General features: G+C 37.8%; 1 long non-coding RNA gene across 1 annotated transcript in view; it reads right to left on the bottom strand.

Annotated features, from left to right (window-relative positions):
- Positions 1–23,700, bottom strand: part of LOC146768795 (uncharacterized) — a 182,867-nt gene that overhangs the window by 8,136 nt on the left and 151,031 nt on the right. The gene's annotated exons all lie outside the window — the stretch shown is intronic.

Below are 23,700 nucleotides of genomic sequence, written 5' to 3'. Positions count from 1 at the left end.
TTATGAAGAGTTACCAATTTAGAATTTCATTCCTTCCCAGTGCAAGAACATAATTACTATTGACACCAGTGCGGGTTACAGATTCATAACATATCACACACTGAGAGGAGAGAAAGTCTCCTACAGAGAATGTGGATCTGTTCATATCTATCTCTCAATTGTTTGCACTCTAGGGAATAAGTAAAGGTCATTCTCCCAGGCTTTTCTCCTTTCCTGCCAAAATATGAACTAAATTAAAGTCAATTGGAGTTTCATTGGAGCTTTCAGGCATCGTGAGAATTGAGCTTGTTAAGCAGGTTTATTTCAAAGATGTTATAAACCACAACCTCTCCCCCACCCCCAAAAAAACCCAACCTTAAACAAACAAACAAGCAAAAAAAAAAGAAGCCTGCTTTGTAAAGCAATAAAAGCTTCAGTAAAGCTGCTTATGCCAAGGTTTCATTCATCTCCACAGTTAGGTACATACTGGCTCTTCTAAAACCATCTGGGTGATGGTGTACCTTAACAATCTTAGAATCTCCTATTCATAAAGGAATATATATATTTCAAAATTGGAGTGTTCGGGTTTTTCTGCTTCAATAATTATTACTATATAACAGAAGACAAAACGAAAATAAAAGTAACAAACCCAAAGCCTTCCTAACAGTATAATCTAAAATTAGTAAAGTTGTCTTGCAGCTGTTGATCTCTATGTTAAAAAAAAACAAGAAAAGCAAGAATCTTTTGAAAGAAAGATATTAACCACCTACTAGTTAAATTTATGTTGTTGTGAAAGTAATCCTGTTAGCAAGCTAAAGGTTGACACCAATACAGAAAGACAGCCTTCATATTGATTTAAGCAAATGCAGATTCAGGAGTATTCTTCACCCAAAGCATAGCTACAAAGCCTTGGTGATACACTTAGACTGTTTCCATGATCCAGTTAGAGACATAGGGACCCTGGACTTCCAGCACCCTCAGTCTTTGTCCTTTCTCTTAACCTTGAGGTCTTCCAAGTTAAAACAGGTATCTTCTGTCTAATGTTGAGTGACTCAGTCACATGAACTCTACAGTACTTTAAAACCATGGGAAAATACCTTTAGAACAATACCAACCAAACTCTACAAATTATGGTTTTGTTAATGACACTGAGAAGGAGGGACCATTTATAAAAACTACTGAGCCTGGATGTTTGTTTGATTGTTTGCTTGTTTGCTTGTTTGTTTGTTTTTTTTAAGGAAAAGCCTCCCCATAATATTAATAAAAGATCCAGTACAGTGTAGAATATCCTCTGAATTAGATCTGAAAAAACAGGATTCAGAAAAAGTTTGACACCTGTGAAGCTTTACTGAGACTCAGAAAACAAAAAGTTATCACCCAGGAAAAAGTAGCAACTCTCTTAGATCCTCTAATCTCTCTCTGCTGGTGCAAGCCAAGGCAGCTCTTGTGCCTGGCTGCCAGATCTGATGTTTCAACAATTCCTCAGCACTTCTAACTCTGACCTTTTGTATGCCAACCAAAAAATTTTTAGGAGAGGGGTCAAGAAAAAGAGTATTTATACAATAAATGCAGGGGGAATGCTGCAATCACAGCAAATTTTTAGCTATTCCATATCATCTCCTAGAAGAGATCTTGGAGCATAAGACAATGAATGAGTCAATTTCCTGGTATTTTAAGTCAGAATTTCAATTCACTTGCATGTGAAACTTGTGAGCATCTGAAGGCGGACTTGTAAAAGACCTTCAGATAACTTAAGTGAGCATCAGCTTGCCTTAGCTGGCCCACCTAAGCCTTTGCAAACAGTGAATTTCAGCAGTGTCTCATAAATCCTCATGCACTCCAAGCTACAGAAAGCTCAACCCAAGGTGCATGTGCTCCTGCTGTTTCAGAGCTGTGGAACTGAAAATTCACCGTGTGTATTGAGAAACAATTGGTGTCTTTGAATTAACCAAAATCTCGTGTGTTTCAGTTTACTCTCCATTCCTTCCTCTTCTAAACAAAATTTGCTAGGATGATGAGGTCTTCCTTTTGGCAGTGTGATTATTTAAAATTTAATTTGGGCATATCCTCTGGTATCAGTTGCTGGGATAACAAAAGTAACTGGAACATGCCACAGACTTAAGATAAATGGTAATCAGTGTATTATTAATGAATTATCTTCCCTCTTGTACTTAAACCAGAAGGATAATCAAATGTGCTTTAGGCCAAACTGAAGTGTGATATAACCAAGTTTGGTTAGTAAGCTGGTAAGTTGCTTAAAGACTTTTAAAAATTTAAATTAATTTATAGAGTGGACCTAACTGATTCCTTTAGAGTACTAATGATGATGTTTATTCAACATGTATTGAGTATTTGAATGTTTATTGTGTATCACTGATATTGCTGTTTGTAAATAAGCAGTGTAGAAACTTGAAAATATTTTTTGGTGTGTACTCTGACTACATCCTTCTGTTACATTGCTACCTAACTTTGTCTGGAAAAGGAGACTACCCTCAATTAATGAGGAAAGGTTTGCACAGTTAAATTTATATTCCTTATCTAGCTCATGAATCAGTGCTGTCTTTTTTTCCCCTTCTTTTTTTCCCTGAACTACTGGTAGGAATATATTTCATATTCACTTAGTTTTGGGGTTTTTTGCATCTAAATTCTCTTCCCTGGCCTGCACCACTGATTTTTACATGTTTTCATACAGAACTCATATTGGTATCTAAAGGAATTGTGTATATTTAAGACAAGAGTTACTTCCTAATGCAATCAAAACAAGTGTCTTTTCTGACTTCAATTAGAATTTGTGTTCATTAGGAAAAGCTAAAAAAATATATTAAGAAAAAAAAGGGAGAATTCAGGTCTTTGATGAATTTTTTGTATAATTTCTTTTGAAGCAACTTTTTGAAAATATCTTTGAATAAGACTACTAGTCTTTTCCATTTAGCAAACATCAACTTTTTTGTTCTATATTTTCTTTAGAGCAGTATTTCTTAATTTAATTTTCTTTCTTGTGATGAAACATTACTCATGATGTCTTAACCCTTCACAACAAATTCACATAGAAGTGTAGTCCTTCCACGTTATTTGTTTTCATTTTTTTAACACAAGTCCTCAAAGTAACTTCCCACTTATTCATATGCTAGACACTGCTCCAGTCCCACAAAAACCTCTGTTCCCTCAATAATCTTAACAGGAAAGATCATCTAATTCCTGTGTAGCTGTGAACTTCATCAAGGGCTTCCTGCTTCATTACAAAATTTAGGACATTGCTGAAATGCTGTGTCGCTTCATGATCTGAACAGGTGACAAATATCTGTAATAAGAAATGTCCCCTTTCCCAATACGGAGCTATAAGATTGCTCCCTGTGGAAACAAATCTAGACTTAGTCTACAATATTAATAGCTTAAAAGGAAAATGGTGTTCAAGCTAGAAGGGGGTGATTCCATATGGATAAACAAGGGAGTATAATTTATGTGTGGGATCCTGTATGGATCTGGGTAAAGATATGTAAGTATTCTCCAGAATATGTCATTAGTAAATCTGATGAACACAGTCAGATTACAGAGCAGTATTTCTGGTTCATCAGCGCAATACTTTTCCAACAGAAATCTTGTTTCAGGACAGCTGCCTGGGAACACTGAAAAATCCAATTCTCCCATGTCCAGTATGAAATCTTAGTGACACTTGCAGTACTTTGAAATAAGGGACGGTCTTATAATCACTAATAGTAGTTTATCAAGACTTACACCATCTATCAAATAATTTTTTGTTTGGCTTCTCATCATAGCTGTAGAAAAATTAGGTTAACCTGATGTCCTTTACACCTATTTTTCATTAAAGTGTGGTAGGAAATGCAGTTGCAGAAAGAAAAAGTTACCATAACCATCTGACAAGAGACAGATAAATTAATAGCTATAGATAATGTTTAATGGAAGATGTTAATAGAACATTGAGTGGAAACTCCACGAACAAATGAAATTTCTAATATAGTGCTTAAAAACATGTATCCATTGGGTTTGCACTTTAAATAGTCGTATGATACTTATGTATTAAAGTTTTAATTTCCCAAATAATTAACTTTTTTTAAAATTGGAAGACCAGCTATCTTGCTTTTTTATTTTTATTGTCTGTTGTGCCATGAACTCTACAAGGCGTATCCACATATTTATTCAGCTTATGACTTTCCCACATGTTCTCTTTCAAAACACTGACTTTGACACCCAATGCTGTTCTTGGTCAGTAGGTGGAATCAAGCAGTGAAATCACAAGGGAGAAAATTACTGTCTTGCTGAGATATTTCAGACCATTCCTTGCCTGCAGACCAGTCCATTACCCCTCTAAGGTCCTCCTTGTGTCTGTGAGCAGCTTCACCTTCTTCCTCCTGGGCTCTGTCTTTTCTATCCTGCTTCTCCAGTTGCAGTTCACGGTTCTTTTCCCAGTAAAACCACTGGGACATTCTGCCCGCATGTATATGTCAGGGTCAAATATCATATAGTCTTCCTTTTGTCTGGATTTAGTAGTGGTTTAGTGACTGGATGCTTAATATTGCAGGAAAAACTAATTACTACAACTGATTGTATGAAATAATTGAAACAGCCATCAATCAACAGGCAAAAATAGCAGGGGAAAAAAAGACTAGTCTGCACCAGATTTTGAATCAAATGTCTTGAAATGATCAGTAAAGTTATTTCTGTATACAAAGAAAATAAACCTACCTAATACAAACTGAACTGTAGCTATAAATGCTAAGCATTTTTCTTATTTGATGCTAAGCCCTAGAAGTTATCTTGTCCATATTGCTAGTATAAGTATGTGAAAATGCCAACATTGTGACACATCTGTTCAAACTTGAATTTAATTTTGCCTTTTATACCCACGGAGACTGCAAGATCTTTGTCATCTCTGTCTCCTTGTCTTAATGACTCCACAATTATAGTCCACAATCCACTGGTGTCTGTGAAATGGTCAAAAAACATATTTTCAGTTAAAAGTTTGAGATAAAGAATGCCCAGTCGTCCATGAAAAGCCATGAAAGTTGGCAGCAATTTATTAAAGGACTCTGAGGATCACTGTTATAGACAACTTATGAGATGAATGGGAAGCTTTATTTTTGCCTTGAGTTTAGTAGGAGGTGCACAGAGGCAGCACTCTTGACATTTGATGGCTTTCCTGCTCTCCTTAAAACAAGCCTCTTTCATCTGTATACCTTCAAAACAGTAAGTACCTGAACCTAATATTGCATGGCATGTCCTATGTAGCTTAATAGTCACATTTTGTTCTTCAGTTCTTTAAATCAGCAGTGGCTCTGCACCTTTCAGACCAGGATTCATTGGATGTGCCCCATTCTGCCACAGATCTTTTGCAGACTGGCCTTGCAATTCTCAGTTTTTCTCATACAGGAAAACATCCAATTACTACTAATTTGATGGATTTGAAGGACGATATCTCACTGTTTTTTTACTGTAGTTTGAGATAGAAATAACTAAAAAAGGTTTCCATAAGGCATCATTATTTTACATAATCTGAAGTTATCCATGCTGTGCATAGTACTCCTGAGGCATTCCTAGAAGCATTAATTTAAGTGACAATGTTTTGTTGGTATGGAAGGCAACATTCCAAAGCTACCTAATTATTTCTAGATGTCCCTCAGAATATGACTGTTAACAATTTTATTTCATTTCACAGAGCACAGGATTGAAATTACAACATAAAAAGTACTGTAGCTTGTAAGAAACTAAGTACAGGGATTCTGCTTTTTTTTTTTTTTTAACTCTCTTGCAATGAGAAGACTGATGCTCTTTCTGACAACCAATGACAAAACACAAAGTGTTTGCAATAATTAACTGAAAATACATGCTAAGGTATTTTTACTTTACTGTAAATATTCATTGCTTCAGAAGAAGTCATATATTTCTCTAGCAAAGGGGGCTTTTAGAAGAGTCCATATTCACATTTTCCTGTGAAACACATCCCTTCTGACTCCCAGAGCATTCCAGACAGTGTTGTCCAATAACTTTTGTTCCTTGTTGTAGAGAGCTGTATCTCACCAAAAGACATAATAATAGCAATGTGATAGTTTGATGTTTGAGAACAACTTAGACTGAGGATCATTCTTTAAAATGCTTACAGCTGAAGCTGAGTCAATGATATTATGCTGATTTTAAAGTGGCATAATTGTATTGTGATCTACTAAGTGGAGGCTCATTGCTAAAACATTTCAAATCATCTCAGTTCTAATCAGCACTGGGAAGGTCTCACCTGTAGAGCTAGGTCCAGGTTGATGCTTTATTTGCCTGAGATCTATGGACTCATTATAGAAGGTTCCAGGGGAATAACAAGAATGCTCAGATGTCTACATGCCCTGTGCACTGAAAAAATCTGGGTTGCTTAGTCTAGGGAAAATGACCCCAAGGTGATGTACAGCTGGCTTCAGCTGGAGAAAAGGTAGCTGCAAAACACATGATTAATGAACTCTTCTTTGCCAGCACTGAGGTTAGGGCAAATATAATCAGCTTACATTACATCAGGAGATATTTGATTTGATGTCAAGGAAAAGTTCCAAATAGTAAGAATTTTTGGATGCTGGAACAGATTTCTGGGGGACTGTGAAAATAAATGTCTATGCACAGAGAAAATTCCCAGTACTTCAGCCCTGAGAAAAAGGAACAACTGAGAACATGTGACATTGAACTGGGAGAGGAGGGACTAAATGGCCTTCTGAAACCCTGTGCACTTTTCTGTGCTATTCATGTTATAAAAATATACCTATGGAGTCAAAGAGTAGTTGGCTTTGTAAGAGATCTCTGAAGATCATCTGGTCCCATTCACTTGCTCAAATAATGCCAATTTGTATTGCAACTGCCCTGTCTGGTCAGGCCCCTTGGACCCTATTTTTTTCTCATTGCTTGAACAGGAAAGTATCCATCATGGTTTGTGTAGTTTTTTCTATAATTAATATTCTATCTCCTCCATCATTCATCTAGTAATCTTAACAACTCAAAACTTTGTGTATCTTTATGTACTGACATATCCATGAAAAGAACACCTGTCTTTCACAATCCATGCACATGAGTAAAGACTTCAAATTCCTGAGTCTGGAGCAACAGCAATCGACATTATTGCAGATGGAGGTAGAAAATTTATCAAAGTCTTATCACGAGGGTAGTTTGAATATCATAATGCGTGGGAGCAGTTTGAAATCAGCGTACTTCTGGAAAATTATTTTTCTGAATGTTTCTTGCAATGTTCATATCTTGAAAGAAACAGGTTTGAAGACCAGAGTTACAAGGAACACTTCTAGCAATCATTGAACTGCTCTTCCTAGAAACACCTATTGCTTGATTAAGAATAGCTGAAAAGAGATATATTCTGCTGAGTTTCACTGCTGAGTTTATGCTGCTCAGCTGTACAAGCACCAGACAGAAAGCACTCTGAGAACACCTCTTACAATTTCCCCTATTCAAACTGTTAAATATATCTAAAGCTATAAGAGATTACACATTTAATTTTAGCTGCATAACATTTCTCCACAAATGCATAATCTGCAACTACTTGTTTCACCAAACTAAATGGTCAGTTAAATTGGAGGCTGGAACTTCAGAGCACAATGATATGCACAGCTACCATCCATCAGACAAAAGGCTTCCTCAAAGCCTTCCCACACCTTTTCAAGAACCTCTGTCATGTAATCATTAAGAACACCACAGAAAGTCAATGTTTAGTTATGGGAATACTCAAATTTTCACAGATAGCATCAAATGTATGAGAATTGTTTCTAGTTGGATAAGAGCTTTCTGTGTTAAAGATTAGCTGGATTAGGAATTGAAACTTGCTGTCTCACCTTGAGGAACACAGTGACCTGATTTTCAGTATGAAAGCAAAAGTCACTCACCCTTCCCTGAAATTTTGAGGCATGCAGCACTTTTGAGACACAGCATAAACCAAGTTAGTACTGCAACATGTTTGTCCTTAGATACTGCTCAGGCAATAGCCTCCATTCTTAAAATCTGGAGATAAACACTGTTAAAAAAAAGAATGCTTTGAAATCTTCATCATTAGATTTGAGTATATACAAGATAAATATCAGTTAGGAATGATGAAATGTGAAAACTTTCTCCTGGTTCTTTGGGACAGGGATTGGACTTCCTGCCCTCCAAATCTTTGATAATATTCCCAAAACACACAGATTTACATAATCTGATATTTGCTTCCTTTGTCTCATAGGAGAAAAGAAATAGGTTATTACAGAGTTTTCATCTTTCTAATTTGATGTATATTCTTGGGGTAGCTCTTCAAATTATTCTACCATTAATATTGTACCTTTGCAGAATTAGAATATACTCCCAAAGAGACTGAATCACTCTGAATGCACTTTTAATTTGCAGAACACTGAATTTAGGAAGAACAGTTTTATTACTTTTAAGAAACTGGAGGTATGCCAACATTACTGCTACTAAGATTTTTGTTCCTAATTACAATGTTGAACATGGTTAATTTCATACCAGTCATGGGATTTTACAATAGTTTGTAATATACTGTGAACCTACACTTCCAAATTATATCAGAAGAGGTAATTGCATTGTACCATTGTACAATAATGGTCCAATTAACCTATCATACTATGCTTCTGTAAATCCCATTTTGATGCAGAAAATTTGTCTAGTTAAATACAAAAAAAAAAAAAAAAAGGTAAGAAAAAATATCTTCACTCTAAGAATTAAATAAGTAGGTATTCTGTGACAGAGAGACTATTATACCCTAAATAAAATTATTACCTTTTTCCTACAATCTGTGTTGTCCAGAGAAGGATACCCTCAGGCATTCTGGAATATCACCAATAAAAGTCTATCTGTGAAGAAGATGAAGTAATTAAACAGAGGAGTCTTGGAGTCTTGCCAGCAGCCTTCCTCTATTAGTCTGAGGCTGATACTGAAAAATACATCTTGGGTTTCTATACCTGCCATAAACATACTGATTTTGGATTTTGGTTCCTCTTACTGAAAGTTGATTTCTGTAGACCAATCTCTTGGTATTTTCCCATTTTCTCACAATGTATTCCCCTTTAGGGATTTCTGAAGTGCACTTGCATTTCTAATGAATTTGCACTAACATCACGCTCCCACAATCTGCCAGAAACAGTGAATTGCTCAACGTGGGCTACCATGAGGCTGCTTCTTTGTCAGTGCTCCCACATTCATTTATGGCTATGCCTAAAGGAGAGCTTGTGGAGCATGTCCCTTGCTTAACACTACCTTGGCTTTTCCCTCAGGAGCCTGGTCCTAATCCATCTTAGAGTTAGGTAGGTAAAGAGGAGTGTCTATTCCAGTGGACAAACAGTGGACTTCTCTGAGAGAAGCAGAATAATTCAGTTCTTCAGGAAAAATGGATCTCTATTTATATAACAGTCATTTCATAGTGAGGAAATCACAACAGAAAAACATCCATACAATGTGGCACAACAGTACTGAGGAGAAGGAACGGTGACTTTAGTGTCCTTCCTGTGAATTCCCCTCCTCATTTCAATTCAAGGTTAAACTTAAATCTTTCCTGCTTGACTTCCACTCTTACAACTATTATAACTGTTATGGTGCAATCCACCACTATGTCCATGAGTGAGATGGATTCAGGGAAAGGCTTCGAAAGCATTGATTCTTTTTCCAAAAAGCAGCTGCTGGAAGGAACTAGTCTTCCTTCTGGTGGGAGGCTGAGTTTCACTTTCAGTGGAACCAGTTTTTTTTAATAGGCCTTAATACAAATGTAGATCTTCAGAACTCAGTTGAGGGTGATTTTTTTTTCCTGGGATGAAACTTCGTGGAGCTGTAGGAACTATAACTTAGAAATAATTTTCATTAAAAGAGTGATAAATCATTCAGGGAAACTGAACACTTCTACTAAGGAAGAATAATGAAAAGTGAAATGGGCATGCACTGGAACTATTTTGGCAAATATTTGAGAGGAAGAAGTCAAGAATTAAGGGTCACTCAAAGATAATTCAATTAAGCTATTGTCCCAAAAAAATTATTTAAAAACCAAAAAAAGGTGGCATTTATGCTTTACAAATGCATACTGACTTGAAATGTGGAAAAAATGTTTTCTACAAAATAGAAATGAAACTCTTGTTTTTCTCATTACTGTCACTAAGCAATATCAAAAGTCAAGTTCACAGTTCATAATTGGCAGATTTCCATTTATGCCAGTTTCTTGTTTTTCTTCACATTACTGTTTCTGGTATCAGCAAAAAGAAGTGTTAATTAACCTTAGCAGCAAAGCAATGTAAGACTATGCTTTAAATTCAGAATGTATCTGACAGAAGACTGCAATTTGTAATGCTGGCCTGTCAATTAAACAGGACAAGACAGGGAAAGAGGGCAGAAGAACTTCATATTGTTTCCTTGAACCAAAAAGATCAACAACTCAGTCAGTCAGAATAATTATCTGCATTACTCTCTGCAATTATTTTAATGGGACTGAGATAATAGCTGCATGCTGTGCCTGTGCAGTAGTTCTGAGCCAGAGAGATGAAACAGGGCTTGTTGAGCTCTTTGAAAGAAGTGAATCAAGGAGAGATGTTTCACTGAAAAACTGTGGGTGTGTTTCACAAAGAAATGCACGGAACCATGGTGTTCTGTGTGTTGTCTGGAAACTGGCACAACACAACTTCTGAAAGGGGCCAGAGTTATTCAGACTGTTGTATTGGCTTGGATAACAACAGCAATGCTATGCATGGACTGGCAAAATAAAACTCAAAGAATGGCATTTCCATGGAGGGAAAATTTCAATTCCAGTGAAATTGAAGGACTTGTATGGCTTGCGGTTTTTTGTGGGGGATGTTTATGAGAACAGATTTTCTTTGATCCCCTTAGAGTTTAAAAATCTGTGGTTCTTTCTTATCTTCTTAGCTTTTTATGTGTTTTTCATAAGCAGCTGATGTTTGCTTTTTTGTCAAAGATAATTTCTAGGAAAGTGGTCCGAAAATTAAAATTGTATTTCCGGTATGTAGAGTCAAGAACAATTGGGGTATGTGAGGGATTTTGTTTGTTTGTTTGTTGTAAATAAGTGTGTAATTATAAGTCCATTAATTTATCAAATTAAATACACAATAATTAAATTTTAACAGCAAGCTAGAAAATATGATAAACACCACAGACCTCCTTTGTTTTCCAGTAATTAAAGTTTCATGTACACAAACAAAAATTTATGAAAATGCACATGCACAAAAGGGTATGATTATGGAGGGCACATTTCTCCAGTAATTAAATAAAGTCATCATCATTCATTTCAATGGGATTTTTTTGGGGGGGTATTTTCTTCTTTATTCTACCAAGTTCTTCTTGCATAAAGTCTTCTGCTTGTTGTCCAAATCTTCTCATGATTTTTTTAATAAATAACAAAATAATAAATAACAAAAATTGGGTTTGTGCCATTAATGGGTAGAATTTCCATTCTGAAGTTGCAGACTACTAGTTTCAGTTCTATAGGGATATGTTAACCCAAGAAATTTTTTTAAATCCCATTTACTGACCAGTGATGTGGTCTGTTCTCTCAAGGGTTTTCTCCACTTACTGCCAGAACTCAATTCTTCCACCCTCCACCAGTCTTGAAAGAACCAATTTAATTCCTTTTGGAAAGGTGTTCAGTGCAAACACAGTCTGCATAAGATACATGCATTGAATTTAAGATTTCTACCAAAAAAGTCACCCCTTTTACAGTTTGACTACTGCCAAAGACAAATTCTGCTTTTAATTATCACAACCTTATCTCTGGATTCATATTAAAGGTATGAAGAGGAAAATTTAGCTGTACATTGACTAGAAATAAATGCCTTCTGACATTCTTATGGCCAGTCCAATACTCATGTTTCAGAAACAATTTGTTCATGTGTTTTGCATGGGCAAGGAGGCATGAAATGACTTGTGCCTAACATCATAGCAAAGACAGGAGAGTTCACAGCTTATCCTGGATGTATCATTTGCATTTCTAATAGATAAATTTCAACACCATCAACGCTTCCTCTAAAATTATTTAGAATTGTCTGCAAACACTTGTGGTTTTCTTTCTCCCTCTTAATACAAAGGTGGACATTCTGCTTAATATAATTTCCAAGTTTCAAGTAGCATGATGTTACAGTACTATCATCACTAGGATGCCTTCCAAGTAATTCAGTATAGCAGCTGCTATATACTGATTTAAAAAAAAATAAATTGCTGAATTCTTGCATCCCAGGACAAGTTACACCAGTGTAATCCTGTCAATAACTAATAGCAAGGCAGGGTGACCAGCCAGCACCATCTTCTGTTAAACAGGAACTGAGATTGGTGAGCCCTTGCCCTCCTGTGATGACCTGAGGGAAGGAAGCATTGATCCATGTCTGAGGAAAGATTATTTGCTATTTTTTAATGCTCATAAATTTGTGCATTGCCATCTGTTTTCATTGCAGCACACATGTAACAAGGAAGATTATCCCTTCATTTTCTATCCATCTCCATGCACTTCTGTTTTACAGAGGCTGTTCCTTTGGAAGATTTTGGGGGCTTTTGTGTGGATTGTGAAACCACTCTGCTTCTGGACTTGACTTAGACTTTACTTTTGGACTCAGCATTGTTAGCAGAGCTTGGTACTTAGGTGAGCACAGACATTTGCTCAATGAGCAGATCCCTGCTGACCGAGCATGCTGAGACAAGCTGGGGTATCAGACTCCTGTAAAACTCCAGACCCCCACCTCCTCTTGCCCTGATGCTCCCATGTCTGCTGCCAGTGCCCAGCAGCTGGCAGAGCATCACAGGAGAGTGTCCAGTAGCCTGGTACAATCTCCCTGCACACACAGCTCCCCTCAGGTGGAGAGTTCTGCTCAGCCCCTCAGGCTTGTACTCATTGCATAGGAGCACCAATCTGTCACAGCATGCTCAAGGTGCTTCCTTTTATACCATACTTCAGGCATAAAAATGCAAAGTATATGGAATTTTCTGTCTTACTGTATTACTGATAAATGAACTGGGATGACTAATTTTTGAAATGAAGAGAAGAGGTAACACATTTCTTTAGAGAACTGAAAAACAGCAGTCACATCAAAGAATCAAGTACCACAAGTACTGAGATCTTATATTAAAAACCCAGATGGTGTGGCAAACTTTTTGTCAGTTATGCCTTTGCTCTGGATAACTGAGAAACAGATGAAATTGCACATTTAATGATATTTCATTTTTCAATCTTCAGTTTTATGGTTTGGGGTTTTTTAGGGTTATAATAGACTCTGTTATTCATTTTATCTACAACAGTAAATAAGGAGTTCTTTGTTTTGCTATACCTGGAGGTATCATGAGCTTTATAGACAACAAAAAATAATCTCTATTGTACTAAAACCAGCAAACTTTCAGTGTCTCTTCATATCCAGGTACTTCACTTTTAAGTTAGCTGATTTTTTTGAAGAGATGAGGTTTATTTGCAATTAAATTAAATAAAAGAGAAGATAAAACCCAACAGCAGACAGGTCTTCAATTTGTATGTGCCTCAAGTAAGAATCACAGAATCAATCTTTAGGTTGGAAACGATCTTTCAGATCATTAAGTCTGACCTATGACCCAACACCACCCTATCAACCAGACCATGGCACTGAGTGCCAGTGTCATGTCCAGTCTTTTGCCAAACACCCTCAGGTGGAGGTGACTCCACCTCCTCCCTGGGCAGCCCATTCCAGTGTCCAGTCACTTCTGTGAAGAAATTCTTCCTAATGTCCGACCTAAACCTCCCCTGGCACAGCTTAAGTCTATGTCCTCCTGTCCTATTCCTTGTTTTGCTTTGCTTGTGTACACAGCTTTTGCTTTCCCTATTAAACTGTCTTTATCTCAATTTGTTTTCTAACTTTTCTGTTCCTCTCCCCCATCCTGCTGGGAAATGAGTGAGAGATTGTGTGGTACTTAGTTGATTACTGGGTTAAACCATGACACTTGAATAAACATTTTTAAAAGGCTTTTACAACTCTCAACATACTCATACTGCATTCAATGGCCACAGGTGCAAGGAGCAGCAGTCAGCAGCAAAGTGCTCAGGGAAGACCAAATTTAGAATTTTTAGGTGAGAAGAACAAAGGACCCTTTAGCCCAAACTATATCCTGACCTTTGCATATTTGATACTCTCTCTTCTTGTTGTTCTCCATTTAGCTATTAACTTAGCTTGAAAAATTATTTACAGAAAATTTTGCTATTTTTCATTATGTACTAAATCTGAACCTTAGTGAACTTTGTTGTTCTCCTCTGTTGTACTGCCATAGCACCCAATGGTATCTTCAGAATCTTTTTTTCACCATGAGCTAGTTCAGCCCTCAAGGCATCTATGTGGAGTCTCCTAAAGCTCCAGCCTGTGATACGTCCCCTGATCTTGTTGGTGAACACAGTAAGGCCTTTGGGAGATGATCTGACATTTTCTCCTGTGTCACCATCCTGTGAGCTCCTTCCAGCTGCACCCTGAAGAAGAGCCATGCTATTTTTCAGTCACAGTATGTGTACTTTTATACAAAGAACAAGAGAAGATCACACATAATCACACCCAAAACCAACCAGTCATCACTGAGAAAGAGTTGCACTGTGCACTGTTACTGTTTAAAGCACAATGAAATTTTATAAATCTTGCTACAAAGAAACAAGATTCAATCCCATTTACTTCTAGAAGTGTCTTTCCTCTTCCTGCTTTTCTTTTGTTGGAAACTTACCCCATTCTCTACATGATTTAACAGTAGATTTCCTTTCCTATTCTCAGGACAAGAAATATTGTTCACAGGTAGAAAGCAAATACTTGAGATAATCAAGCCTGAATACAGTCAGCAGATGAGCAGGGACAGGAGCTAGGGAACTACTGGAACTATTTGTGCAGAGAATAGCCTTTAAGATTACACAAGCTTAGGATAAACCATTGGGGACAGAAGTCAATTTTATCCCTTTTTTTCAATGATCTGGAATTTTACTTCTCCATTATACAGGAGAAAATAGCTATCTATAGATTTTATTTGTTAACAGCAAATGAAACAACGCTGGCTCCATGCCATAGAGATAACTACTCTGGTTTGCTCTTCTCTGGGCTAGATACTTGTCTGTCAAGCAGCACAAGCAGTGCATGTCAATGCCAGCCCATTTCCTGCAGTCTCAGACCAGTTGGCATCCCTATAGCTAAGCAATAATAGATGACCAAACTGATTCATCCTTCCCTCTTTTCAGATTAACTGGATAACTGACTCTTCACCAGGTAACACAGAAACTGTTACTGCCAAAGGAAATGAAAGATGGGAGAGATGAATTAAAGAGTTTCAGTGTGAAAAAGAAAAACATCTGTCTATAATGATCTACTGGAAGAAAAATTGGCATTGGGAAACTCTTTTTTATGCTTCTGCATGCTGTCATAAACCAATGCACACTGAAAGGCATTCAGAGTGAGCTTTTAAATGATTTTAAGCTTTACTGCATATTGCCCTGAAGATATCTTAGTATGACATGGCATAAGTTTGTTGCCCATGACATTTATTTTAATTCCTACAATCTGACAGTTTTCCATTGCATCTTCAGTGCAACTGAAGAATAGAATATAACAAAGTGCAAATAAATGCTAATGTGCCGTATGCATGCAACAATTAAATTTGCTGCTAGCAGTAAAATTTGAAGCATTATTCAGGAAACATCTGGTCATGGCCCCTATCAAAAGTGCCAGTTTGCTGTGAAGTATTTGCATGTACATTAACAGCAATAAAAACAATGACTTTTTAAAATTAGTGATTGGGATAGGCTTAAAATTTTTAACTTGCTGCTACTGGCACCAGCATATACTTTCTAATCTTGACAAAACCTACCTTTATTAATGGAATATTGAACAATACACTTTATCCTGTGAACAAGATGGGCTTCAATCGTTAAAACAGTTTAAGATCCAAAATGCTAATTTTGCTTTTAATTTCAGAATTTTACATCAAAGTTGACAAAATTTGGCTCAAAAATAATAAGTACTCAAAAAGAGTTAATACAGTAAGTTTAGCCATGCAACCACAATCCATGCAACCACTTCATGTTAAACAGACTTTTTGTTCAGGAAGTGTCTCCTAAAACACACTTGTTTGTCTGACTAGTTGATGCCATTTCAACATGCCTTGTTTCAACTGCAAGGTACATCTTTATATAAGTAGAATACCTGATGTGCTGGTATAGCCAGTAGAATATTCACTCTCATCTGCTTTCAAGTAAGAGTGAAGCAATTCTTTCTGTTTACCTCAAATAAGAATATAAATCCAGGTCCATATGCTGAATGTGAAGCTAATAAGGAGGTTCTTGGGGAAATTGTGGAGGGTGATCCAGCAGCTGCAGCCCTCCTTTCATGCCAAGCAGCAATGGAGAGGTCCCCAATATGTTCAGTCCAAGGATAGTGAGGGTATCACCACACCCCTGGTATGTACCTGCCCACTGTAATTGTTGCAATGCATGGGACTGGTCAGATACCTACCTTCTGATGTTATCAAATCAAAATATTTCAGCCTTGTCAAAAGAGAAGTAAATGTTAACATTTTTCTCAAAAGCTTTTGATGGCGTTACAAACATATGTCATGTCAGCACTTTAGATACATGTGTGTGCATGTGTCCTATGAGCTTGTGTATAGGTGCATGTGTTTTCCCAGGAAAACCTTTCATCTGAGGTTTTTCAAGTAGCAATTGCAGGACATATATATTTTCTGTAGTCAGTTTGTTCTAATGTTGTTCTAAATAAAGCCAAATGAAGCCAGCAAGCTTAGATCCATAGATATATAGCAAAGGCATCTGTATAATATTTATTGCTAAGTGGTACATTTATAGGTTTTGTATTTATCAATGTTGTGACATTACAAGTTAAAACCCATCTAGCTGGTATAGTTCAGGTGGGCTTTGTTTGTACTATGGTGGAACTCTAATTACAGTTTAAGGTTTTCAATATACTGGTTTTGCAGAATGGTTGGGGTTGCAAGGGAACCCTGAAGATCATTTAGTCCAACCCCCAGTTTCACCAGTGTAGTTCTGTTTCAAAAAAAAAAAAAAAAGGTAGTAAACCAGTATTTCCAATGTACAGTATTTTCAATCCAGGTAAAACCACAATATCCTTACAAAGATATAACCATTGATTTCTGTCTATGGCAAATGAAGCCATTCAAATGGATCAGGTCAGCAGAGCTGGGCACAAGATGACCTGAATTTAATGATTAAGGAATCTCGTTCAAGAGAGATCCTTATATCTTTATGAATTTGTGATTCTAAAATTTACTGCCAAGTGATCTTAACTTTGGTTTTTTTGTTGCCCAGTGAGAAGGGGTAGATATAAGTACTGTGCAGATGTGCATTTGGGATCAACAAGGGGTAGGTTCAGACCCCAATTCCAACACTCAAGAGAAGGTGAAGCTGGAAAGCTGTACAGGCAACAGACGCTGCCAGATTTACACCAACAATGAGCTCAGAAAAATTCCATTAGACTGGGAAAAGTCCCAAAACAAGAAACCCTCAAGTCAGTGCTAGTGAAATTCTTCCAGGCCATCCATTTCTCAGAATGTTCACTCACACTCACAACAGCATCACTGCACCCCTCCTGGCTCACTTCAGCAGGCAGCTCTGCCCTTGGGGCCCCGCATGCAGCCAGACCACCCCCAGCTCTCAGCGTGACAGTGCTGCCCTGCCTGCTCCCTTCTGCAAGCACTGGCACATCACTCAGCTTTCAGGATACTGAGCAAGGGCTCCAACAAGCTTTAGACACAGGAGCCTTTGAAGCTTTGTGCTGGAACAGGAGAGGGTGTCAGTGAAAAGAAAGGAGTGTGACCTCCTTCAGTCTCTCACCCTGTGGGCACCAAGGCAGAACATGCATTAGCTTTAGAGCATATTGAATTAATTTGTACAATTGCAACTCATTACAATTTCATGGTGCTTTACTCACATTGTTCTTGAGGTGCCCTAAAGGAACACAGATGTTCTAGCATAATCTGCACCTTTAAAGACAGTTACAAGAGCATTGGTGTATCAGCTCCCTACTGCTTTTGTTAGACAGTAAGGAACAGATAGCTGTAGCTTGCAGAGGCTCCTTGTGGTCTTTCACCCAAGCAATATGCATCAGATCTCACCATTATATTCTAACAACAAACTGTCACTGGGCACAAATACCTTTGAAGTCTCTAACTCCTAAGTTTATTAAAATAGGTGAAGAGTGAAAAATGATTATTCAAATCACAACTCAGCTGTCTGAAGGTGTGACAGATCTCATACCTCATGATATATCATTTTTTTTAAGTGATCTGACACCCCTGCATGTATGACACACCCATTCTGTGATTCCTCAGTCTTTGGGAAGGCTGTTCAAAAAATCCTTTGGATTTCAATTTGCATGGTGTGGCAAGAAAAGCATGGTGTTTGGATAGTCATCTTTCATCAGGCAAAGCAAGTCGGTGTTTCTTGTTCATTGGGTATCATCCTTTCATTCATTGCTCGCAGAACTCACCTCAAGAAATGTGGAAGATGAAGGTGTAAGAAGCTGCTCCTCTCATCCAGGGTAGATGAGCAGAAAAAACCCTTCAACTCTTTGTGGCCCAAGTAGACAGAAAGACAAGTGACCTGTATTTCGATCACACTGGCCATATTTGTCTTTTGTTCAGACCTTGTGCACATGTGATTGCTTCTATTTAACAAAGCCAAGAGATTCTGGGGGGTTCCATGGAACTTCACATTAAACCAACTCTTTTGGTTGGTTCAATATGAAGTTCTTTCTTCATTTTTGTCCTCACAGGATATATGAACTGATGGTTTGATCAAGGAACAAAGTGGCACCTGATTTTTCTGATTGGCACAGAACAAGGCTTTTGAAACACGCAACTTTTCACCAGTAAAAAAAAAAAAAAAAAAAAAAAAGAGGAAACAACCTTTTGATTATTAGGCTGGGGAAACAACTAGTAAAACTAATGAAAGCAGGGGAAAACTCTTTCCGTTGACAAGTCTCTCTTCACACCACTTCACATGAAATATTTCAATAAATTTATTTTGTCTCCATGAAGGAAAAGGTGGGTCTCCAAAGCTTTCTGCTCACATTAGACAATTTGCTGTAGAAAGCAAAAAATCTTTTTTTTCCTCACTTGCTTAGTTTCAGTTAACTGTTCTGAAAAACCTGGTTTTTACTTCTGATTAAAGCCTCTCTAAAATTCTTAATAAATCTGAATATTTATTTCCTCTTGAGTTGTAATTACTGTTCTTCTTATTTAAGAGAAATTTATTTAAAATTAGTTCACCATTTCAGGGAAAAAAATTCTGATATTTTGGAGGTCAAATATTTGATGTGAGATCCCGTGTCTTTGAAAGTCACTGGGAATTCTACAGAGATGCAAAAGTTGTAAAGGGCAGAGTGAACAATGAATGTTTGAACCTCATCCTTTTAAAAGATACAAGGGAGACCTCTTCTGAACCTGCTTTTCAACCTTTCACTTCAGGAACAGAGACTGACACCTGTAGACACAGAATCTCTGAAGTCTCTTTAAGTGAATACGATGGGAAGAGATGCTACCTGATGAATGCTGTGTCTGAACATAACACAGACATTTGCTATTCCTGCTCTAGGTAGTGTGGGATTACAGATTGCACACTTTAGTTTTATTAGGTTCAATTTTTGTCACTTAAATCAAAGTTGCTGCCACAACAACCCACCATGAAAATTCCCTCATCTTATTTCATAGAATAATTATTGTTCTTGTTATATCTCTGTTTGCTTCTGAGGAAGATGTTGCGTGTTACCTCCTTTAAATCTGTGTACTGGTACAACCTTCAATGATGACAAAAACTAGAAAATTACTTCTGAACCCATCCTTAATACACATAAAATAGAAAGTTTTGTAGTAGCTATAAGACACAGCACAGGGATGATTTACCTCACCGTCAGAGGTTTCCAAGCTACCATGGTTTCCAAGCTGACTCTTATTTAACTAAAAAACAAGAAATTCTACCAATTAATACAAGACATGTCTGCTTATGCCATTTCTTCCATTTTCTTTCCATCAGGCCCTAGGGTTTTGGCCCTTGGTTTTTTAATGATGTCAAGTTGTATGAATTAATTTTCACTTTTCAAAGGAAAAATTCTGTCGAGACTGTCAATCCAAAGGTAATTTGAGTGGTTCTCTCTGCTTCTACTTTTCTCCTGCCTCTTTAAAATATATCAAATCAAATATACACAATCCAGGTAGGGATTGTGTATATTACAAAATTGTGTAATGTTTTGTATATACATATTTTCTTATTATCATTTTCCTGAATTTTCTCTACTACCCGTGAACATTTTTAAACATCTAAAATTATGTTTTATTTGGTAATGGCTATGAGCTTCCCCTTTTGAATATACTCCAACGGCAGGAACATTAATGTAATTTGTGTTTCTTGCCTTGTCCAAGAATATTGTAAACAGGCAGTTTCATCTCATGGGAAATCAACTTAAAAGCAAAAACTGCAGAGAAGTTTCCTTTTAGATGTGTAGTAAGGTGTTCTGCAGAAAGAAAACTGTAACTTTTCTCTTAGCTGGAAGGTAGTGGAGTTTGCAGTGCATGAATAAAGTGCCTGTGAAAGCTCAGCCAGCCAAACTCGTATTCTCCTTCCCGGTTATGGCTGTATCTGAGGGAAACCAGGTCAGCTCCCTCTTCCTCTGGCAGGTGAACAACTTGTTCCCTCCTCTTTCTGTTGTTTGTTTGGAAATCAAAAGAAACAATTTTCAGAGGGGAAGCTGATAGTGTATGCATTAATCATAGCAGTTTGTGGGGGAATCTCCCCTGGGGCTGTACAAGGAGACATGTCCTTTGGGACATTCTGCAAAGGCAAGTCAAGGCAAGCAGTTGCCTTGCTGGTGAGGGTTGGCTGAAGAAAACCTTGCTGCAACACAGCCCAGCAGTGGGACTTGGAGGAAGCTGTGCAAGGCAAGAGTTTTCAGAATATTTCAGCAAGTAACAGATAGAATAGGTGTCCACTGGGAATTTCCAAAGCATTGGAGCAACTCAGGTGCTTTAACACCTGCTTACTGGAAATTCCTATATTTTTCTGCTGCTTCAGAAAAAGATAAATCTGTGTGAAAAAAAATGTAAATCTGTCTGATCCTCTGAGTATTATGTACACACATATGCCCAGGGCTAAGTGGGAAAGAGATGGTCCTAGAAATCTTCCTTGGATGTAGATCCAAGTTAACAGGCTGAATTGCATCTGCACCAAGGTAGCTTGCTTGGCCAACTGCCCCATTGCCACAGACTTTGTGGCAGCTGAAGGGACAAGTTGGAAAGGCATCAGCAAAAGTGGTTATAATATTAATTTGTAAAAGTACAACCTAATAAAGTTTAATGGCAAACTTCACTCTGTTACTACACAGATGAAGTATTAAAAAAAAATCAAGTTAGAATTGAGCTAGAATAATTTGCACAGAGACCAAAGAACTTCCCATTTAGTCATGAGCCTCAGACTAGGCACCCTAAACACCTGATGGAGCATAGGTGCAGTTAGTTCCAGTCTTAGTCTCAGGCTTGGACAATGATTTATGCCTAAAGGAATTAGCTACATGGTTATCATTGGTATTGATTTAGCACACTCAGCCACTTCCCAATGATCTGTTGTGAATAAGACACACCTTGGATTAAGAAAATTTTTCAGTTCTCAGGTAAGGTATCTCAAAACTTGAGAGACATCCCAACTCCAGGGGAGAGTCACTGGAGTGCAGTCCAGTAGAAATGTAGAGGCAACTCAAAAGACATGTCATTAGTAGAAGGTCTCTCTGCCCTAAAGAGCAACCTTGAAAGGTGTCCCAGCTCAGGGATAGAGCTCTGCCCCTCAGAGTGCCTGGCAGGGAGAGCTGAAAGGCAGCTCCCTTAGTCTGTCATAGTCACGGGATAAGAGGTTTCTTTGTGGTCAGATTGCATACATTGGAAAAGGTGTGCATGAGACACCCTGTACCTTCATCTTTATTAACAGAATCTTGAAAAAGCAGCCTGCTATTAATGCATTAATGCACATTGAGAGTCCCAAGCTCATGTGCATGTATGTTCCCTGTGTCATGGCTCTTTGTGGGTTTCCTGGAGGAGAAGGCCTTTGCCTCCTTTGGAGCCTGTACCAAACCACAGCTCATGTCACACAGGGGTCAAGTGCACCCATTGCATCCCCTTCCCACCACCCTGCACCACCCTGCACTGATCCCACAGAGATCCAGTGTTCGCTTAGACTTCAAAATACCTTTCCGTCTTTCTTTTTTTTTTTTTTTTTAATATGTTTGAAAGTGCCCTTGTAGTTCTGCGTGGTCTCAGATAACCACTGTTTCAAGATTGCTGTGGTTTCATATCACCATTAATCAATGCAACATATATTAGCTAAGCACTTTGTTCTGCTTTTGCATGATTTATTAGGTCTTCCTTCATTAATGTGTTTGATCAGAAAACTAATTAAACAATGAACTGTGACAGTAACATGTACTTTGCATTCATTATTAAAAACTGGTTTCTTGGAATAAAAATGTGGTAATGAACACTTGAGCTACCATGGGCTACACTTTATTTGCAATTAACTGAACTGTTATTAACACTAATCCTTGGCTTTCCCATTTATTAGCGTGCTAGATATGACAGTGCTAAAGACAAGCATGCTAAGTTTATTTCCAACACTAGTACTTTAAACACCAGTAAGTAGGGAGTAAGTTCCAAGAGGTGAATTACTATACAGGAACAGTCTATATGTATTAACATCTGCTTTTTTTGAAACAATTTAAGGCCTCATTTTTCACCTTCATTAGCAGTCTCTGAGTATACTCATGATGCATCTAGAGTTTGCTATGTTGAACATGAAGATATAATTATGTCTTCATGGATAAAGCAGCATTTAGTTCTACTGCATAGAATTATGACTCTCCTGGTTTTGGCCAGGAGAGAGAGTTAAATTTTTCACAGTAGCTGTGCGGGGGCAGATCCTGGAGCCGTGTGGGCATGTCTGGGTTATTATTCTATCCCACTCATGTTGCTGCCAGGGACAGAAGTACGGGACTCTTGCTTCTGGGAAGAAGGGCCACATTAAGGCTGATGTGGTTTAGGAATGGTATTGCCTAATTTAGTATTTACACCTAAAAGAAAACCTGGAACTGCTCCCCTCCCTCCTCCAGTGAGAGAGATTAGAGGCAGAGATTATGATTTGAGATAAGAAAAATTTACAGCAACAAGATAAGAAAAACAAACAGCACACCAACAAAATTCAGAACAAAAGTGTACAAAGGAGGCAATTTACATGCTAAGTGTTCACTGAGGACCCCACAATGAGCAATGGTGGAAGGGTTTCCCTCTCCTGCCACACCTTTTCTCAACCTGAAGCCACTCCCTTCTTCCCAGAAACAAGAATCTATTATTCCCGCTCCCCAGCAGTGACTGACTGATCACATGGCTCCAGATTCCACATATTCAAGGTGTTGTAAAATATTAATCCTGTCCTGGCTAAAACCAGGACATTATTTTAACAAATTTCTAAGCTACTTGCTTACTTGCTCTTTGGAATGCATTCTTCTTGCAGGATTGTGATTCATTTTCCCTTTGTTTATTGAGCTTGATTCATGCCAGTCAGATTACTCTGCTGTCAGACATTCAGAGCTCACAGCCAGCAGAGCTGTTTACCTGCCTGGAATTCACTCCACGCACTTTCCACCTTCTCATCCTGAGAATAGTGCCCAGGGGACAGTCAGCTTTTTTTCCCTCACAGTA

The sequence above is a fragment of the Lonchura striata genome, chromosome 1 (assembly GCF_050655825.1).
Source record: "Lonchura striata isolate lonStrDom1 chromosome 1, ASM5065582v1, whole genome shotgun sequence".
NCBI classification, from domain to species: domain Eukaryota; kingdom Metazoa; phylum Chordata; class Aves; order Passeriformes; family Estrildidae; genus Lonchura; species Lonchura striata.
This window is presented reverse-complemented; position numbering and strand designations above follow the sequence as displayed.